This window comes from Castor canadensis, chromosome 3 (assembly GCF_047511655.1).
Source record: "Castor canadensis chromosome 3, mCasCan1.hap1v2, whole genome shotgun sequence".
NCBI classification, from domain to species: Eukaryota; Metazoa; Chordata; class Mammalia; order Rodentia; family Castoridae; genus Castor; species Castor canadensis.
In genome coordinates this window covers 67,719,503-67,738,013 of record NC_133388.1, presented here as the reverse complement: position 1 = coordinate 67,738,013, position 18,511 = coordinate 67,719,503, and the positions used below count along the sequence as shown (strand labels likewise).

General features: G+C 37.4%; 1 protein-coding gene and 1 pseudogene across 1 annotated transcript in view; both read left to right on the top strand.

The window, feature by feature from the left end:
• Positions 1 to 18,511, top strand: part of Ttc6 (tetratricopeptide repeat domain 6) — a 192,788-nt gene that overhangs the window by 32,282 nt on the left and 141,995 nt on the right. The window lies entirely within an intron of this gene.
• Positions 5,912 to 6,406, top strand: LOC109698505 (single-stranded DNA-binding protein, mitochondrial pseudogene; annotated as a pseudogene).

Here is an 18,511-nt window from a genome sequence, read left to right as displayed (position 1 = left end):
CTTTTTAATTGTTTTTATAAAGCAGAAAAGCAGACTATGCATGTTATTCTGGAATTTACTTTTTGACACATGTTAATGAACATATATTAACATGCATAATTTATCCTATATTTCTTTAAAGAGCTGTATATTGTCACATAATATGTAAATATTCTCTTGGCTCTTTGCTTTGCAAATTTTAGCTTTCCTTGTCTTAGGAGCAAAGTTTTGCTCATGAAGGTATAAAATAGGAAACCTATCAGCATCTTGGGAATATGAAAGCAATCCACATTATTTTAATGACACCAGTACAACTGAGAGGGAATAGCTGGGCAAATCTTTCCTATTCTAGTGAGCTTTATTACATTTTATGCAGTACCTTGTGGTCTTCATGGATACAACAGCTAAGCTAGTGCAAATCATATAATGATTAAGAAGTTTCTTGATTATTGTCAGACCAGTTTATAGTTTTTTTTATGTGACATTTAAAAATCTCTCAGATAACGTTGGATGCTTCCAATAAATATAAAATGCTTACGTAGTTTACATTTATTTTTAACGGAAAATATGATATTTATATTCGTTCTTTGGAGAAAATTCCTGTTCTTTTAGCTAGTTTGATTGTAGCAATGATTTTGAACCAAGCTAGAAATTGTTCTCTCAAAATAAACGGATTCTTTGTTGGATACAAGTGCAGTTTATTTTCCATGATGGTTTTTTTCAAGATTGGAATACAGAGTTACTTGAAAAATGAAATGATAATCCATTGTAAAATTCACATCTATTTTTTTCCTGTTCCTTAGTACAGATGCTACCCTGCAATGATTTTTTCCCCTTTTGTTATTTGTATAATTAAGCCCCAGAATTTAAGCTACAAAGTGCAAAGGTCAGGTGTATTTGAATCTTGAAAGTGATCTATTTTACACATACTAGAGTTTAAGTACATGTGAGCTAACGTGAAGTGAAGCATCTAAAAATATTGTTAAAAATAATTGCCTTTTCTGGCTATTTTAGGTATAATTATTTGTATATTTAGGATAAAAGCACCTTCCTAATTCATGATGTTATTTAATACATAATTTTACCTTTATTTTTTAGTATAGACTTTTTATTAAATGCTTTTAAATATTAAGGACTGATCCTCCAAGGCCTAGAATCTCCTTAAGCGGCAAGCGAGGCAGATACCAGCTGATGGTAAGCAGGATAGTTACAATCTGGCACTAATTGCTGCCTAATGTTGTACAGTGCTAGTCTACTTTAAGGGGTATTTTTGTGATACCCTCAAGTCATGATTTTCATGTCTTCTGTGTAAAACTAGGGAAAAGTGCTTATATATTCTAAAAACAGGTAACATATAAATTTGATATCAGGGCTTAGAATGATATGGCTCCTTGACAGCAATCTGAATCTGCTGAATATCCCCGTTAGATTACACATTGACTTATTGCACATGGAAAGCTGTTTATTTTTTATTACTAAAAAGTACAGTATTTGGTTGCTCTTGAAGTCAGCCATTCTGTGGCTGTAAACAGCCTGAAGCTAGGCAGCTGTATTCTTTACAGTGTTTGTTTTAAGGCAGAATGGGTAAACATGTGGGTTTTAAGGATGGGTAGATAAACAGTTTTGACAGTAAAATCAAAATCTTGAGAACTAGCCAACCACAATCATGTTTAAGCATCTCTTATCCCAAATGAAAACAGTCTAATAAATTGTACAGCAGATTTTCTAGTTGTGTTGGATGGATATTTCATTTTAGGGGTAGAATTCTTTTTATAAGGACTTGATTTTCTTATTCTATTCTAAAGTATGTTAAATCTTGGTGCCACCATAGATGGGATGATTGACTTGACAAAATTAGTCATGTTTATTTTCTTTATGAATTTTTATGATCTTGGTAGAAAAAAGGTAAATTCTTAGTTTATTACATTGGAAGTATAATAATATGTTCTTTAATACATTTTTCTTTGACATAGTTTATTGTGTGTTCTCATACAGAAAGGAGCTTTCAGAGCTCTGGTAATCAATTTCCCTATAGTGTTTCCTTATCCTCATTTTTCCCTAAAATAGTGTGTTGAGCTGGAAGCTCAACAAAACTGAGACCCAATGAAGGAAAGTGATTTCTGTTAGGTCATACAGCTGATTATCATAATTGGGACTGATGCCAATGGTCCTTTCCATCTTCGTTTTCATCTTCCCTTCCTTTTTTCCTTCACTGTCTTAAGACAGTGACTTAGGATAGAACTGTTTCTTGCCATGATGCCTCCACTCTCAGATCCCTGCATAGTGGAGGGACTGTTGCACTCTTCAGTGCTGGGATGGCCCAATAGCCTATTGTTGGTAGCTTCCTAACCCAGTACACCTGGGCCTGGGTTTGGCAGGAACCAAGGCTTTGTTCACAGGTGTCTAGTGTTAATAGAGAAGGTGGGTGTGGGAAGGAACTTGAGCTGGGCACTTAAGATACCACATTTTGTCATCTAATCGAAAGGATTCAGGTGGGACAAATGACATCACTAACCAGTCATAATCAGAAACCACTGATTCTGCCAATTTAGCTTGGTGTTAATATGAATAAAAAAATAAAATGTTCATTATCTTCTATCAGAACCTCATGTCAAAACAGAGTAGTAGACTGGTTCACTTTTACTTCATTTTATCAGCTTTATTTTTTTTTTTTGGAGGGGAAAAATCTTTGAACTATTCTCAAAGTGAATAATTGCAAGTACTTTCCCTTCCTGGTCTGATGTGTAGATTATGAGTCCCCATCTTTTTGGGAGAAGAAAAGTTACTTTGACATACTTGAAATCTTATTATCTGTGGTGAGTTAGGGCTTTCTTGAGAATTCTCAACTTGAGAGAATGGGATATGTAATTAACCTTACCAGGAATCCCCAAATTCAGGAGGAAATGCTTAGGTTATTATTAAAGTAAGGCTACAGGGTTGCTATGGTCATCAGACTTATTCTTTCTTGGTAATAAGTAAAAAATCCACTCCTTCCCCATCTTTTTCTGAGGTAGTCTATCTTTTCTTTAGCCCCACAGATAATATTATATATAAAATTCCTGTCCTTTGCTTGGCTTACTACAAATTTATTAGGCACACAAAAGCAGATTATAATTGAGCCAGACCTCATCATTTCAGCCAGATTTCCCCTCAAGAACATCTTGAGTCTCAAGCTCTTCATCTCTTAATCATTAGAAATAGTGTTATGAAGAAATGAAAGTCAGACAGCTGAGACACTTTTCATTTTTCTGCTTTCATTATGCTGTGGAGACCTGCCTCATTGTATAGTCTTTGACAATCAATTATTACTCTGGAAAGTGATTATAAAGCAGTTTACTGAATAATGGCTTTTTATGCATAACTATTCTGTTTCTCCTTGGGGTTAAGAGAAGAGGCTTATTAAATATCCATTTTCAATGGAATCTCTGAAAATGCTAAATGGAATGCATAATTCATATAGACTGACTAGTACAAAGTCAAATCAGTTTAGTCAAGTATCAAGTTACAAGAAAATAGGAAGTAAATGGAAGTCCTAATAGAAACTAGTTCTGGTTAGCTTATGGGTTCAGATAATGAGAAAACCCAAAGTAATGGTGACTTACAACTGAGTTTGTATGTGATCATGCTTATTTTTGTGTATATGTTTATCTTTGGATCTATCTTCCATATATGAGAGAAAACATGCATCTTTTGTGTTTCTGATCCTGGCTAACTTCACTTAGCATGATGTCCCCCACTTGCATCCATTTACCTTCAGACCCCATGGAATTACTCCTTGTGGCTGAGTAATACTCTATTGTGTATATATACCACAAGTTCATAATCCATTCTTCAGTTGTAGGGCACCTGGGTTGTTTCCAGAGCTTGGTTATTGTGAATAGTGCTGCGATGAACATCGTTGTAAGGTGTCTCTACTGTATCCTGTCTTATGGTCCTTTGGGTAGATGCCTAGGAGCAGTATCACTGGATCATATGGCAGTTCTATCTCTCTCTTTTTTTTTTGAGGAATCTCCATACTGCTTTCCATAGTAGTTGTACTAGTTTGCATTCCCACCAGCAGTGTATGAGGGTTCCTGTTTCATCACATCCTTACCAGCATTTGTGGTTATTATTACCCTTGATTATGGCCATTCTAACTGGGGTGAGATAAAATCTAAGTGTAGTTTTGATTTACATCTCTTTTATCACCAGGGTAGTGAATACTTCATGTTTTTACTGGCCAATTGTTCCTCTTCCTTTGAGAAATCCCTGTTTAATTCATGTGCCCATTTCTTCATTGGGGTGTTGACTCTGTGGGGGGCTGAGTTTTTTTAGTTCTCTGTAGATTCTGGATATTAGTCCCCTGTCAGATGGGTAGTTGGCAAAGATTTTCTACCATTCTGTGGGCAGTCTGGTGACTGTTTCCTTTACTGTGCAAAAGCTCTTTAGTTTGATGCAGTCCCATTTATTCATTGTTTCTCTTAGATGCTGAGCTTTTTGAGTTGTGTTTAGGAAGTAGTTCCCTATACCTATCTGTTTCAGTGTATTTCCTACTGCTTCTTGGAGTTGTTTCAAAGTTTCAGGCCTTACATTAAGGTCTTTGATCTACTTTGAGTTGATTCTGGTACAGGGTGAAAGACATAGATCTAGATTCAGTCTTCTGCATGTGGCTATCCAGTTTTCCCAGCAGCATTTGTTGAAGAGGCTGTCTTTTCTCCTTCGTGTATTTTGGGTTCCTTTGTCAAAGATGAGTTGGCTATAGATGTGTGGGCTTATGTGTGGATCTTCTGTTCTGATCCATTGGTCTTCCTGTCTGTTTTTGTGCTAATACCATGCTGGTTTTATTGTTATGGCTCTGTGGGTAGTACTGGGGTTCAGGCTCAGGGCCTTGTACTTATTGCCAGGCACTCTATCAAATGACGTGTCTAGTGAAACTTCAACATCCCAATTATTTGATAGCATGTCCCTAGTGTCACAATTGAGATTGAGGGACCAGGAGCCTACCTGCTCCATCCAGACTCCTGGCAGTAAACTCTTTGGTCTTTTAAGGCATCTCTCCATCCAGTCAATGTTATTGGGTGCCTATTATGGCTGGTGTTTACCAGACACTGAGAAGTAGAAGTGAACAGCTGAAATTCCTGATTTCTTGGGCTTACAATCTAGAGGGGGAAGATAGAGAATAAACAAAGGAATCAATAATATCTTAGCTGATAATAAGTGACATAAGAAAGAATAATTTAGGATAAGAGAAGTAGAGGATAATGGAGATAGAGAGACATTTAAATAAGATGGTCAGCCATAAGAGACCATGACATTCCAGCACAACTCTGAAGAAAGTAAGGAGCAAGACATGCAGTTTATGTCTGGGAGCAGGTCATTCCAGGTAAGGGACAGACACAGTTCAAGGTCCCAGGCAAAATTCTTCCTGTTAGGTTTGAGGAACAGTAAATGGAGAGCTTGGAATGGAAGTATGGTAAGAGATGATGTCACAGAGAAGGAAATCAGGAGCCAGTAACTAGGGCAGTAGTTCTCACTGGTATCAGACTGAGCACTTTCTCCTTATCAGACACATTTTCCTTCTTTTAATGTCTTGAAATAAAATTTGTGGGCCTTTTACCCATCTGTGTAATTTCAAAAATTAATATAATGCCTTGTTTGTAACATACAGGAAAAAATGGTAATAATTTATAATTAAATTATGTAATGAAATTGGCAGCTGCTTTCATTTACTGATAATGGATATTGTTTTGAATAGGAGTGAAAGGAGCCATTATGTATAAGAAGGACCAGAAGAGGAAAAAACAGTACAGTTGGCACTGGAATACATGTTAGGATAAATAGAGTACACTAGAGTTACAATAGGAGAAAATGGAAAATAAACTTAAGTAAGGTAGGAACATACGTTAAGACCAATCAAAGACTTTTGAGAGAGCGTCAGGTGAGGGAGGGAAGAAGGAAGTGCACAAGTCCTGGGTTGAGTATGCACATGGATGGTCCAAGGAAAATCCTAAAGATTAGCAACTATGTTTCAAAGACCTGTATTGCAAGTTCTTCATCAGTTTGCAAGACAAGAGTATGAAATAGTCAGTAGTTTGGTTCTGGAAAGATCTCTGAATCATGTGCAGTTACTTGAACAAGTGGGTCAGAACCCTGTCATGAGACAGGTGGAAGGAAAAAAATCTAGTCACAATATTTTCTCCAGCAACAAACAAAATGCAACCATCAGGGGACAGTGAAGTCTACCAAATGGGTGATGTCAGTCAAAAAGACAACATGGCACAAAATATCAGTGTTCTGGCCAGGCCTTAGACACGTGGCATACCAGTGTGTGAAGAAAGGGAAAGTAGGCTATGGTGAACACCTGGATAAAAATAATGTGAGGCGTCCAGCAACAACAATCATAGCTGATAACCTATTTTTGAGTGACCACACAAAAGAAAAGGCATAGAATGGACAATTCTTCTTTGGCCATTGTTTGGTACAGTCTCATTTCCAAATCACGTCTAGTATTTATAGTTTCTAAGGACAACGATTAAAGTATTCTTTCACACATAAAAAAGACTTTAGAAAAGAAGGAGAAAATGACCTGGTTTTCCTTATAAGGTCAAAATAAATTCCTATGATGACAAACTATCAAATAAAACAAAACAAATCTCCTTAACTGAAATCTCAGCATGTCAGAACACAATCAGTCTTTGGTACTTAAACAGAACTTGAAAGCCATGTCTTTCAAGTGATTCGATTGTAGGATGGACTGGAAAAAAGAGTATTACAAGAAGACATGGAGAACAGACTTCCATGAACAGTTTCAGAGCAGAAAAACTAAATAATGTCAATATGTAAATTTTGCAACATAAATTCATTATTTTGCTAAATATCTTCAGAAATTATGAAGATTAGCAATAACATTTTAAACTTTTACTTTATTAATGAACTATCTAGTATTTCTGTGTTTCACATGTCTCTGCTAAATTTATGTTTGGTTCTATGTTTGCAAGATAAACATATATCCTTGGAACATATTTGGATATATGAGGCAGAATGAGGCAAGTGTGTTGTTTTGGTGGTCACTCAAGTTCAGACTTTAGCAGAGTTGCTACAACTGACAGAGTGGTTGCATTCCTGGATAATACAGCCTGGGTTAAATTAGGGAAACATTTTTGTGTTTAAATATATAAAATAGAATTAGATTCTGGCTTCATATATTTGTAGAATTTTTAGTTCACATGGAAGCATTTTAAGTATGTGAAAGTTATGCAGGATACAGACATTTCTTTCTTTTGTGGGATCATCTTATGATCTGCAGGATATCTACTCTATCCCTGGCCCTTTTTTGACCACTAAATACTAGCAGCATATTCCTATTGCAGCAATGGAAAATGCTAGTCTTCCTCATCTCAGCAGTTTCTAAATGCCCAGGAATTTGTACCATCTCCATTTAGAATCCTTAATATGAGGGTCTTGCCTGTAGTGAGAACTTTTGACTACAATCTTAGTGATGAAGGCATTGGAGAATTTTGACCAGGGGCAAGATACCTTCTGACCTTGTTTTAAAAGGATCATTTTTCATTGCATATGAATTATACATAGGTGAAGGAAGGTTCATTGCCTATTGTGATAATTCAGATGAGAGGTGAAGGTGGTTTTGAGCCAACTTTGAATAGTGATAGCAGAGAAAGATGTGAGATGTAGTCTGACTTAGCATGTACTTTGAAGATTGTTTATTGATTGGATATGTGTGTAGGAAGAGAGGAGAGGAGAGGAGAGGGAAGAGAGGAGACAGAGAGAGAGAGAGAGAGAGAGAGAGAGAAAGAGAGAGAAGCTCCATGCTTATTTGTTTGGTTATTTGCTTTTTTGTAAAGCTAACTAAGAGAATACACTTTACATTTTGACCAAGGTAGGTTAGTCAAAGGTTTGGGTTTGATTTCAGATCTGTTAAGTATATTTCTAAGTGGAGATGTCCAGTACATAATGAATTATAATTCCAGGACTCTGGTGGGAGGTGATTGGGAATCACCAGTGATTAGATGGTATTTGAATTTATAAAACTGGAAAAGACAACCAAGGGGATGAGTGTAGCTCTAAAGGAGAAGAGATCAAAGGACTGAGTCAGAAAGAAGCACGTTGCTGTTAAAGGCAGAGAGAAGAGGTGCAGTGAAAAAAAGAAATTGAGGAGAGCCTGGTGCAAGAGGACAACCAGGAGAATGTGCACGGTGTCCTGGAAGCCCAGTGAAGAAAGTATTTCAGGAAGGATGAAATTCTTTAGTGAAGTATTTCAGTGATGGATGACACAATTATACTGTGTAAAATACTGCTAAGTCAAGTAAGAAGAACACTAAGTTTTAATCCTAGGATTATACTATAATATTTATACATACACATATATCTACTTATATTATAGATTTTATTACTCTTGTCAGTTTTCTTAATGATCATTTATTTATTCAAGCTTTCCATTCTCTCCCTCTCAAAGGTGAATTTAGTGAGTCATATATTTCTACAGAACTGAAATTCTTTTTATCGAAGTTTCTCCACATTCCTTGTGATGAAATTATTCCTAGCTAATTATTCTTATTCTGTGTCTTGGCCTTTCAGTTGTACAGTTCTGGAGTCTGTCTCATCATGTAGTGTGTATCAGTCTCGGTTTCAAAACATGGAAATGCAAGGACAATGTTTATTTTTCTAGAACTCAAATCAGTTTTTATCTGGTGCTCTCATTCCATCAGGACCACAGAAACTTGGTCTCAGGCGATTTTCAGATTCGCCTCATTTTGGGTATACATATGGAGTTCCTAGGTCATGTAGCATGCTAAGCACTTCTGTTGAGACATCCATCCTCTCATCTGATGACACACGTAGATCTTCCCAACATTGTCAGTCCATGCAGGTCCTTTCTGAGTTGCCTCTCTTCCCCTCTCTAAGGCTCTTTGATGTCCTCAGGTCTCTCTGTGTTTGTCACTCTTGGGCATAATAGGAGTCATTTTGGTTTTCAAGGCATTTTGGGGCATGGGGAGCTCTGTGAGATTAAGTTATGCTCCATCTCACTTGACACTCCACATAGCCATTTCAACTCTGGGCACTTGCTGCTTATATTCTCTGTGGGAAATGGTCCCTGGTCATTTCTGTTCTCCGTCCCCCCAGAAACATGTTTCCCTCTTATTTCCTTTGGGCTTAGCCCTGGTGAGCTAGGTACATACCCTTTTGCCAGGAGCCCAACAGCATCTATGTTTTTATCACCTCCTGCCAAGTTCCTCTGGCCCAAGATTTCAATTATTTTCTAACTGCTGAAGGAGAAAATATTACTCAAACAAGCTCTTCTTATTTTCTTTGAAATCAGTGCTCATTCTCCTTTGTTCTTTCTGTTTCACCAGGGGCCAAGTCCTTGAAACCTGAACTCCAGAAAGAGTCTCTTCTTTTTACTACTTTCTGGGGCTATGGACCCACAATGGTCAGTTTGGGTGAAGGGCGAGTATTGGTGTTTAAGGTGCAGGGACACATCAGTGGATACTTCACAGCTGTCTCTTCAGCCTCTGCGCTATGCAGATGAAGGGACAGAGTCACAGAGAAGTAACATTTTATTCAAAGCCACATAGAATGCGTGGTGGAGCAGAGTTTAAACTCCAGATACCCTGACTACTACTCTTCTTTCTCTGGTTTGTATACTGTTGAACAACTTTTCGAAACTCTCAGAGAGTTTGGGTTTGACAACCCAATAGCATTTATTTCAACTAGGTTTTTTCATTCATTTTAACTACTCTCATGAGGATCTCTTAGTTAATGAATTATTTTAGATGTGAGTTTTCTTGATAATTAAAGACAAATATGTTCTCTTTTATGCTTATTCTTTCAGTAGAAACATTTTTAAAATCTGTTATGCACTTTCCCTTGCAAAAGTGAGGGTGTTCTGTTTCTCCTTTCGTGCCCATTACCTAGCATGGGTGCGCCCAGCGAAGGTGTTAGGAGAGACCCTTCCTGGAGAACAAATGGCCCCATTTTGAATGTCAGTTCTTTACACTCTTCTCCAATATAGTGATACACCAAAGTCTGATGGGGTGGGTGAATTCTTTTTCTAATTTTGTTTCCTCCTTCCCATTTAGCTGCAGCTGCCTCTGCCTTGCAGTCAGTGTCTCAGTACGCTCTAAGTAGCTCCTCTCCATAGCTCTCCTTGTAATATCTTATTTCTATTCTGCCGCAGGCTCAGAAACTAGATAAATAAGCTGGGTAATATCGTTTGTAAAGTGAGAGTAAATAGCCTCGGAGGGAGGGCCTGGAAAGCTGTCCTATGGGAAAGTGAGAGCTTCTTGCACACAGGCCTTTGCTGGCTCTGCTGCTCCCAGGCCTTTCCTTACCTTCTGCCTCCCGTCTCTGCAGGTCTCTGAGGTGGGTGCATGTCTGTGTGTGAGTAGGTGAGGAAGAATTGCTTTATTTCTTTTCTGTTTTTATTCGTTCAGAGGTACTGTAAAAAACGTTTTTTGCATTTGAGTAAGCCATATTCTCAGCACAGAGCTATAAACCAGATCCTTTGCAAATCAGAATGAAAAATAACAGCCATAGAACCACAGAATAGCTTTGGGCAATTTGATTATTTAAGATGCAAACTATAACGCTGACCTTGGGGGCTTTTTGAACCACATCTGTCAGTTTAAACAAAACTCCAAAGCTAATTAAACTTTCGTTGGACCTTGTGCTACTTTGAGAACTGGTTGGACAGCTTTTAAAAGTTAATGACGCAGTTCTTCCCTAGAAAACAAACAGAAGTATTAATACCTATTACATATATTCTCTAAGGCTAGCTATAAATCTTAGGTTTATCAGTTTTTGGAAAATGGAGAGTAATTTCCTGCCAACAGACTAATTGTAATATTTATGAATTTTCTTCACTTAGTTATATTGCAATATCAAGGTGAAGTTATTTTTCTCAGACCCCTTATCTCTCTCCCTGCTTCTATAATCTGTTCTTAGTTTCTTGTACTATCCATTTGAGTACCTAAGTAAACTTAGTCAATTTTCACTTGGTTCTGAGAAGAAACAGAATCTATCCATCTATCATCTACCTATTATCATTTTTTAAATACATGATTTATTCTGGGTCATTTATGAAAACACAAAATTTCCCTTTCATGGGTGGCTTCAGAGTGCCAAATAGTAGGGCTATATAGTCCTACTCCCAGATATGAATTTATATATAAATATAAACATTTCTCTGTGTAAGTTGCTTGGTATGCAGTAAGATTGGGTTAAGCCAGGTGGGGTGCAGAGCTGGAGGGAGCTGGAAGCAGGCAGTGGCCATTGTGTGGCAACGGAAAGGAGTTCAGCTGTGACTGATGGCACAGGGATACCATCAGATTTTGAGCAGAAGAGTGGTACATTACACTTCATGTTTTAGAAAGATCATTCTGGAGGTAGTGCCACCACGGGAAACAAGTTACAGCTGAAGTCTTAATCCAGAAAGAAATGGAAGAATGCCTAAATTAAGTCAGGGGCAGGGAGGCTGGAGAGCAGAGTACACATTAAATAGACAGCAAGAGACATTTGAGTGATGGGCTCAGAATTTGGTAATGGTGACACAGTGAGCCATGAGGTTGAGCCATATGAAATTGCTTTTTATTTTTTCTCCTTTTGGTGGTACTGGGGTTTGAACTCAGGGCTTCATACCTGTCAGGCATGTGCTGTAGTACTTGAACCACACCTCTGGCCCTTTTTCCTGTGGTTATTTTGGAGATAGGGTGTCGCCTTTTGCTCAGCCTGGCTGGGACCACAATCCTCCTATTTTATGCATCCTGCTGTGTCTAGATGACAGGTGTGCGCCATCACGCCCCATTTTTTTCTGTTGAAGTGGGATCTTGAAAACTTTTTCCCCTACGGTTGGCTTGAAATTGTTATCCTCCTGATACAGCCTCCCAAGTAGCTAGGAGAGAGACAGAGAGCTTAAAAATACAACAAGAAGAAATAGAGTTAATGCTTTTGTTGTTGCTAATTTTATTACTTTTGTTATATCTTAATTTTTATTGTTATCATTATTATTGTTTTTTGATAGAAGTTCTCTCTATGTAGTCCACGTTGGCTTTTGAACTCGTGATCCTTCCTTCTGCGTCCATCTCTTGAGGGCTGGGATTATAGGCTTGAGGCACCACACCCAGTTTTAAATTTAATTTGTATGTTGGGCAAAGTAATATGTAAACATCATTTGAAAAGCTGGCATAGTACTAGGCTTATAAGAACAGTTCCTTGTCCTGCCTTTCCATACTCTCATTCATTCCTACTTCCTACAGACAACTGCTCTCCAACCTTTTAGCTGTTTCATAGTAAATATATACATATAGTTTTATATTTCTAAATCATATATTATTGATGCTAGTTCCTTCCCTCTCTTCCCTTGCCCTCACTTCTCCTTCCCTTTTCTTCCCTTTTCTGACAGGCTCTCACTTCAGAGCCCAGGCTGCCCTGGACCTCATGATCTTTGTGCCTCAGTCTCCTCATTGCTGGGATTACAGACATGCACCACCATGCCAGAAAATGCTGCTATTTCTGATTTCACTAGGTATTAGGCAGCATCTGCTGATTTCCTACTGTGGCATATGATGGTTTTTTTTGCTTTTCTGGTCTTTCTTATCTTCCAGTATAGTGAATTATAATTTTTGGTATTCAGAATACATTGAGGATGATATCACAGGTAACATTTCCTTTCTCAAGTAGCTGGTTTTTCCTGGGGTTAATGATTGCAAAGTTATTTTCCCCCCATCACTTAGTTTTCCATGTGCACACCACTAATTTATTCTGAACTCTTTCAATGTCTTCTTAACTCATAAAGACACATCAGGTAACCTCTCCTGTTGTTTTTTTGAGACTTCCTCTTGGAGCCTGTGGTCTCCTGTGTAGTCAGGGTTGATAGCTTTCTGGCCCACACCTTAGCTGTGGCCTGGCATCTAACTTCATGTGTCATTTGGATATTGTATTTTCTTCTTGATCCACTACCAAGAAAAGCGACTTGGTGTGTGTGTGTGTGTTTTAAATCTTGCATATCCAGAAATTTCATTATTTCACCTCCATTAAAAATAGCTTGGCTGGCAGAAGAATTCTAGGTTGAAAGTCATTTTGCTCAGACTTCTGAAGTGTAATTCCACTTCTTCTAACATCTGTGGTTGCAAGTGAGGAATGCAATGATGTGCTCATTTTTGTCCCCTGCCTGTTTTTTTAAAGCAGCTCTTCCTGTTCTTTCTTGAAAAACTTTTTTGCCCCAAGCTTTCTGCTATTTTACAATGACCTGACGTGATACGGTTCCTTTCTCATTCATTTATGCTTGGCCCTCAGTGGCCTTTTCATTCCAATAAGTCATATTCTTCAGCTCTGGGAAATTTCCTTTTATTATTTCTTTAAAAATACCTTTCCCTCTGTTTTCTTAATTCTCTCTTGCTGCAATTGCTATTATTGAGGCATTTGGCCTCTGGGTGATTCTCTTAATATACATATTTTTTCGTTTTCCTCTTTCTATCTCCTTTTCTAGGAGAATTTTCTTAATTTTAGCTCTTTACTTGGTATCAAAGTATTTGTTCCTACTAGCATATTTAATTTTTTTATATTTTTGGTCTTTTCTATGACTTTTTCTTTCCAACATTTTGTTTTTATAAAATGTGGTTACATTTCATCAATAGTTATTGATAAAATAATAAGATGATATTTACAAGATGCTCTCTTGTCAACTTATCCATGCTTGGTTGTTTTTTAATTAACATTTCACCCATGAACATATAGTACTTTAATCCAATTAACCCCATCTATTATCTCCCTTTCTCTACTCCTAAACAGCATTCAGTGTGTCTCATTGTGTCTTCTTCTCACATAGATGCAATATGTTTCGATATTATTCACTATCATTATTTTTTCCTCTCCCTAGTCACTGTGTCACTGTTATAGACATGATATGTATGTATACATATATATATGATCATGTTTGTATTTGTGTGTATGTTTATCTTTTGGAACTGTCTCCCACATATAGAGAAAACGTGTGATCTTTGTCTTTCTGAACTTGGCTTACTTTCCTTAACATGCTTTTCTCCAGTTTCATCCATTTACCTGCAAGCAACATAATTTTATTCTTCTTTATGGCTGAATAATACTCCATTGTGTGTGTGTATATATATATATACCACATCTTCTTAATCCATTAATCAGTAGTGGGGCATCTGGGCTGTTTCCATTGCTTGGCTGTTGTGAATAGTGTTGCAATAAACATGGGAATGGGCACCTTCATTTATCCTTTTATACACTGGCAACTTACTATATGCATTACAATGGTAAGTCACAAGAATAAATAATTGTCTTGTAGAATACATTTTGAGGTTCTTACTGTCTATCAAGTGAGGTCCAAAGTAAACTTCTTTAATATATTTGTTCCCGATTAGAACAGTATTTATGTAAAGCAATGTCTTCTTAAAGCTTGTCTAAAATACTTGTTTATAGATGCTTTTTGAAATCCTGTTTTTATTAAGAAAATATTCGACATGGGTCTGTGAAAATAGAAGTTGTCACTGACAGAATTGTCACTCAGAGGATAAAACATCTCTGGGATAAATAATTTTTTGCCCTTTTTAATTGGTCTCATAAATTTGAGAGAAAATGATAGTTAGTATCCAGATGAAAGATTACTTGGTTTAAATAATAGTGCTCACAGAAATGTGGGTAAGTCAGGTACTTGAGTCTTTGGAAATGGTTGTTTTCTAATCCATAGGAATTGAAATTAGATTTGATAGTTGAGTATAATCTGCTGGTGTTAATCCGGAGATTATATTTTTATTTTTAGCTTGTTCTTTAAGTAATTGCTAAATTTATCCTGTGTATGATTTCATTGACCTGTGAACTATGAGTGAGCTGCTTTGGCTGCCCTCAGGGTGTTATAACCGACTGCCACTACCACTCCCTGTCCCCACCAGGTGTTAAATCACTCTCTTGTCCATGTAGCAGTCTCAGAGGTTTTGACACAGACTGGAAAAGCAAGAATCATGTCCAAATACAACCCTTGAATTTTAATACTCTAAAGATAAGTGTTTATGATAAAACATAAATTGATAAATATACATATTTAAGTAGAGAAGCTGGAATAGTAAAGAAAAAAAGAAAATTCTAAGTACAAAATGGACAATTTCTTATATTAAGTCTCTTACGTTTACTTTAACTTAAATTTTAACTAGTTCCAGTAGTTTTAGAATAAGACCTGGTGTGTTGATTTTTATATTGTTGTTTTGCTGCTGTGCTATATATATGAGTCATGAGATCTGAGTTTATAGGGCTTGATTTTTTTCCCACCAAAATTACCTTTCTGTCAATTTAAAGTCAGCTTCTTTTTTTCTTGAGCTTTCTGTTATGTCTGTAATGAAGGCATATGATATTCCTGTTCTAGATTTTTGTTTTCATAACTGCTCCTTCCTGGTTTACTCATCATGACTCAGCAGTGTGAAGGTGCCCCAAATACTTTGAACAGGGACCAACAGAGGATAATGAAGTAAAACTGTGGATTCTCAAGAAATACAAAGGCATTCAGAAGGATTGATGTGGTACTACCACCAGCCCATATTCATTCACAGGAATTAATGAGGGACTTTGCTAGAAAATCACTTCTCTTTGTAGTGATTTTCATAATTGATGGCTGTACCTCTTCAGACTCCTAACCACCTCTCTTAAATTCACTTTGTTGGTCTGTTTGTTTGGTCTGTAAAGCTGGAATAATAATAACAACTACCATGAGGGTTTGTTATGAAAACTGAATGAAATAATTTTTCTAGGGTGCTCAGTAATGCCTGGAACATGGTAGGGTAGGACTCAATAATAATTGTTATCTCTCATATCCCATGGTATATTATTTTGCTTTTTTCTTGTCAGGTGTCTAGCCTTTGGGTTGAGTTGGATTTTTTGGAAACAACAAAATGTCACTTAAAACAATGTCTTACAAATAAAAGGAGCAGTCACTTTGATTAGAGTGAAGCCATCTTGAGTCAGAAATCCAGGTGTAGCAATTATGAAGAAAGACACATTTTTCTTTTGTGGATGTCAAACTCCCCAGAGCCAATTCCAAAAAATTTTCCAAAAATTACAGAAATAAGTGTGGAGCTTCTGAAACAGACTCCATTAAAGTGATTGGCAACCTGGGGATGCATGCAATGCAGGTTAGAATGTTAATCTTCATTTTTGAGCAGCTACAGCTCACCAGCCACAGTGGTAAAGTCCCTGTCTTTCTGACCTGGTGGGAGGGCTAGGCTTTAAACTTGACAATTTGGTGACACTGTGATAGCCTATGCCATGGTTGTGACATCCTAATCGGGTATGTCAGTGTGTGCGAGTATGTGAGTGTATGTATTGATCAGTGTGTGTCTTGAGATATTATCCTGACTATAAGTGTAAATGACAATATTGTATCTTCACATCTCCAGACTAGGTACTAGGTGGAGTCAGCTAATTTAGGATATCCTTGCTCATGTGTGTGTTGGTTACTTGTCCTGTTCATGAGTTAGTGGATCAGGTGAGGACTCAGTTCGGGCTGGAGACTTTATCTGGGTCAGCTCTGTTCAGTGTGTCTCCCTTCTGGGACAGGTACATTCATCTGTGTTCCCTCCATCCCTGGAACCAATGATATGACCTGCCACGAATCTCTCATGGAGAAAGAGGACGCTCAAGAGAGCCCATGCAAAATCTCTTAAGGCCTAGACCTAGACTTGGCACATCATTATTTCTGCCTCATTTAGTTAGCTGGAGCAAGCCATGTGAATGAATTCAGTCGGGAGACAGGAAAATAATCTTTGTTTCTTATTGGGAAAACAACAAAGTCACATAGAAAAAGATGTGGGTAGACTGAGTGTTGAAAATTGAAGCCATTTTACCACACCAGCCATCCACTAGATATTTAAAATGTCCTGAACGCACCATGTCTGTTTGCCACAGCAAGGATCATTCTTGGTCATGTGTCATGAGGAAGCCATATTGGGCCATTGCATCATGAAGAAGTTTGGCAAGTCTATTTTTGCAATAAGACTGTTGTGATGCTTTCTGCTTCTTGGTCCTAGGACTCTGGGTTTTTTTCACACTGGTTCCATGAGTCCTGACAGCCTTTCTATGCCCCCTGCATGATAAGCAGATGTTTCTGATGCTTCCAACTTAGAACTTTGACTGAATCCCTTGACAACTTAAGCCTGTTGTTTTCCCTAGAGATATGATACCTTGCTAATTTCTGTTGCTTCAGAAATTAGCAAGGTATCATATAAAATAGAACAAAGAAACCTCTTGCAACTGCTTTAAGTTGAGTGGGGTGGGGGTTGAAGGGGAGAGACGGTGAGGGTGATGTAACTAATGTACAATATTAGCTTCTTTGGAATTGTCACTATGAATCTTCCCTGTACAATGAATGTATCCTAATTAAAAAAATACATGAAAAAGAAATTAGCAAGGCAGGAAGAAGGAAATTAAGGACATAGATAAGGTGGTTCAAGTTCCCACAACCCTACACAAACCAAGTGAATAGAGTGATTTCTCTTTTGAATTACAATCTGGCTGTCAGTAAACCCATTTTAGAGATAGAAGTAAACACACATAACCGCTGGATGCATTTCCACCCCTTGGAAGAAGAGCTGGGGGTAGTGAGGGTGTCAGTGTAAAGATACCCTCCATCCTAACCCTGCTTACCTACAGTAAGTGGCATGTGTGAACCTGCCACAGGAAGAGAAAGAATCTGAAAATCTTTTTAGGGATTCTTTCTCACTTGAAATATCCTTTGTGTCTAATGAACACATTTATCTCAACCTTTCTTCTAAGAGCTTTTTAAAGAAAGTGTTGTCTTCTATTCTGAATCTATTTGATCTTCCCAATATTCATCCCAACTCTTAGGTGCAAATTTACTTTATTCATCTCTTATGACATTGTATTAATCTGTTTTGAATTGCTATAATGAAATATTTGAAGCCAGGTAACTGATAAATACTTGATCCTAGCTCCTGTTTGTGGAAGTCTTGGTTGAAAGGCTGCATCAGGTGATGGTCTTCCTACTGCCAGAGTACTGGGGTGACTCAGGGCACACACAGTAAAAGACAACCAGAGAGAGAGAGAGAAAGAGGGAGAGAATTCTACCCTGATGACATTTTCTAATCCTAATCACCTCCCAAAGGTCCCACTTCTAAACATCATAGTTGGATTAATTTTCCACCCTCTTAATATCTTATAAAGGGGATTAAATTTCAACACACGAACCCTTGGGGAACACAAATCATATTCAAACCGGAGTAGACACATGTTATTATTTATCCAAACACCAATGTGTCTGTTCATCTAAGCCGTGAATCAGCATTGAGTCTAATTTGTCTTTCTATTTTTGGTAGGATAGATTAAAAGAATGCTGAATTTGTTTCATAAGACCATAAACAACCTGGAGGCAAGATTATTTTTCTTTTGCTTTTTATCCTTCAAATCGTTTCATATAACTCCTTGGACTCAGTAGTCACCCTATGAATAAATATTTGCTGGATGATGTAAATAAAAATGTGCTTACTCTGGAGCGCTGCGTTTTACT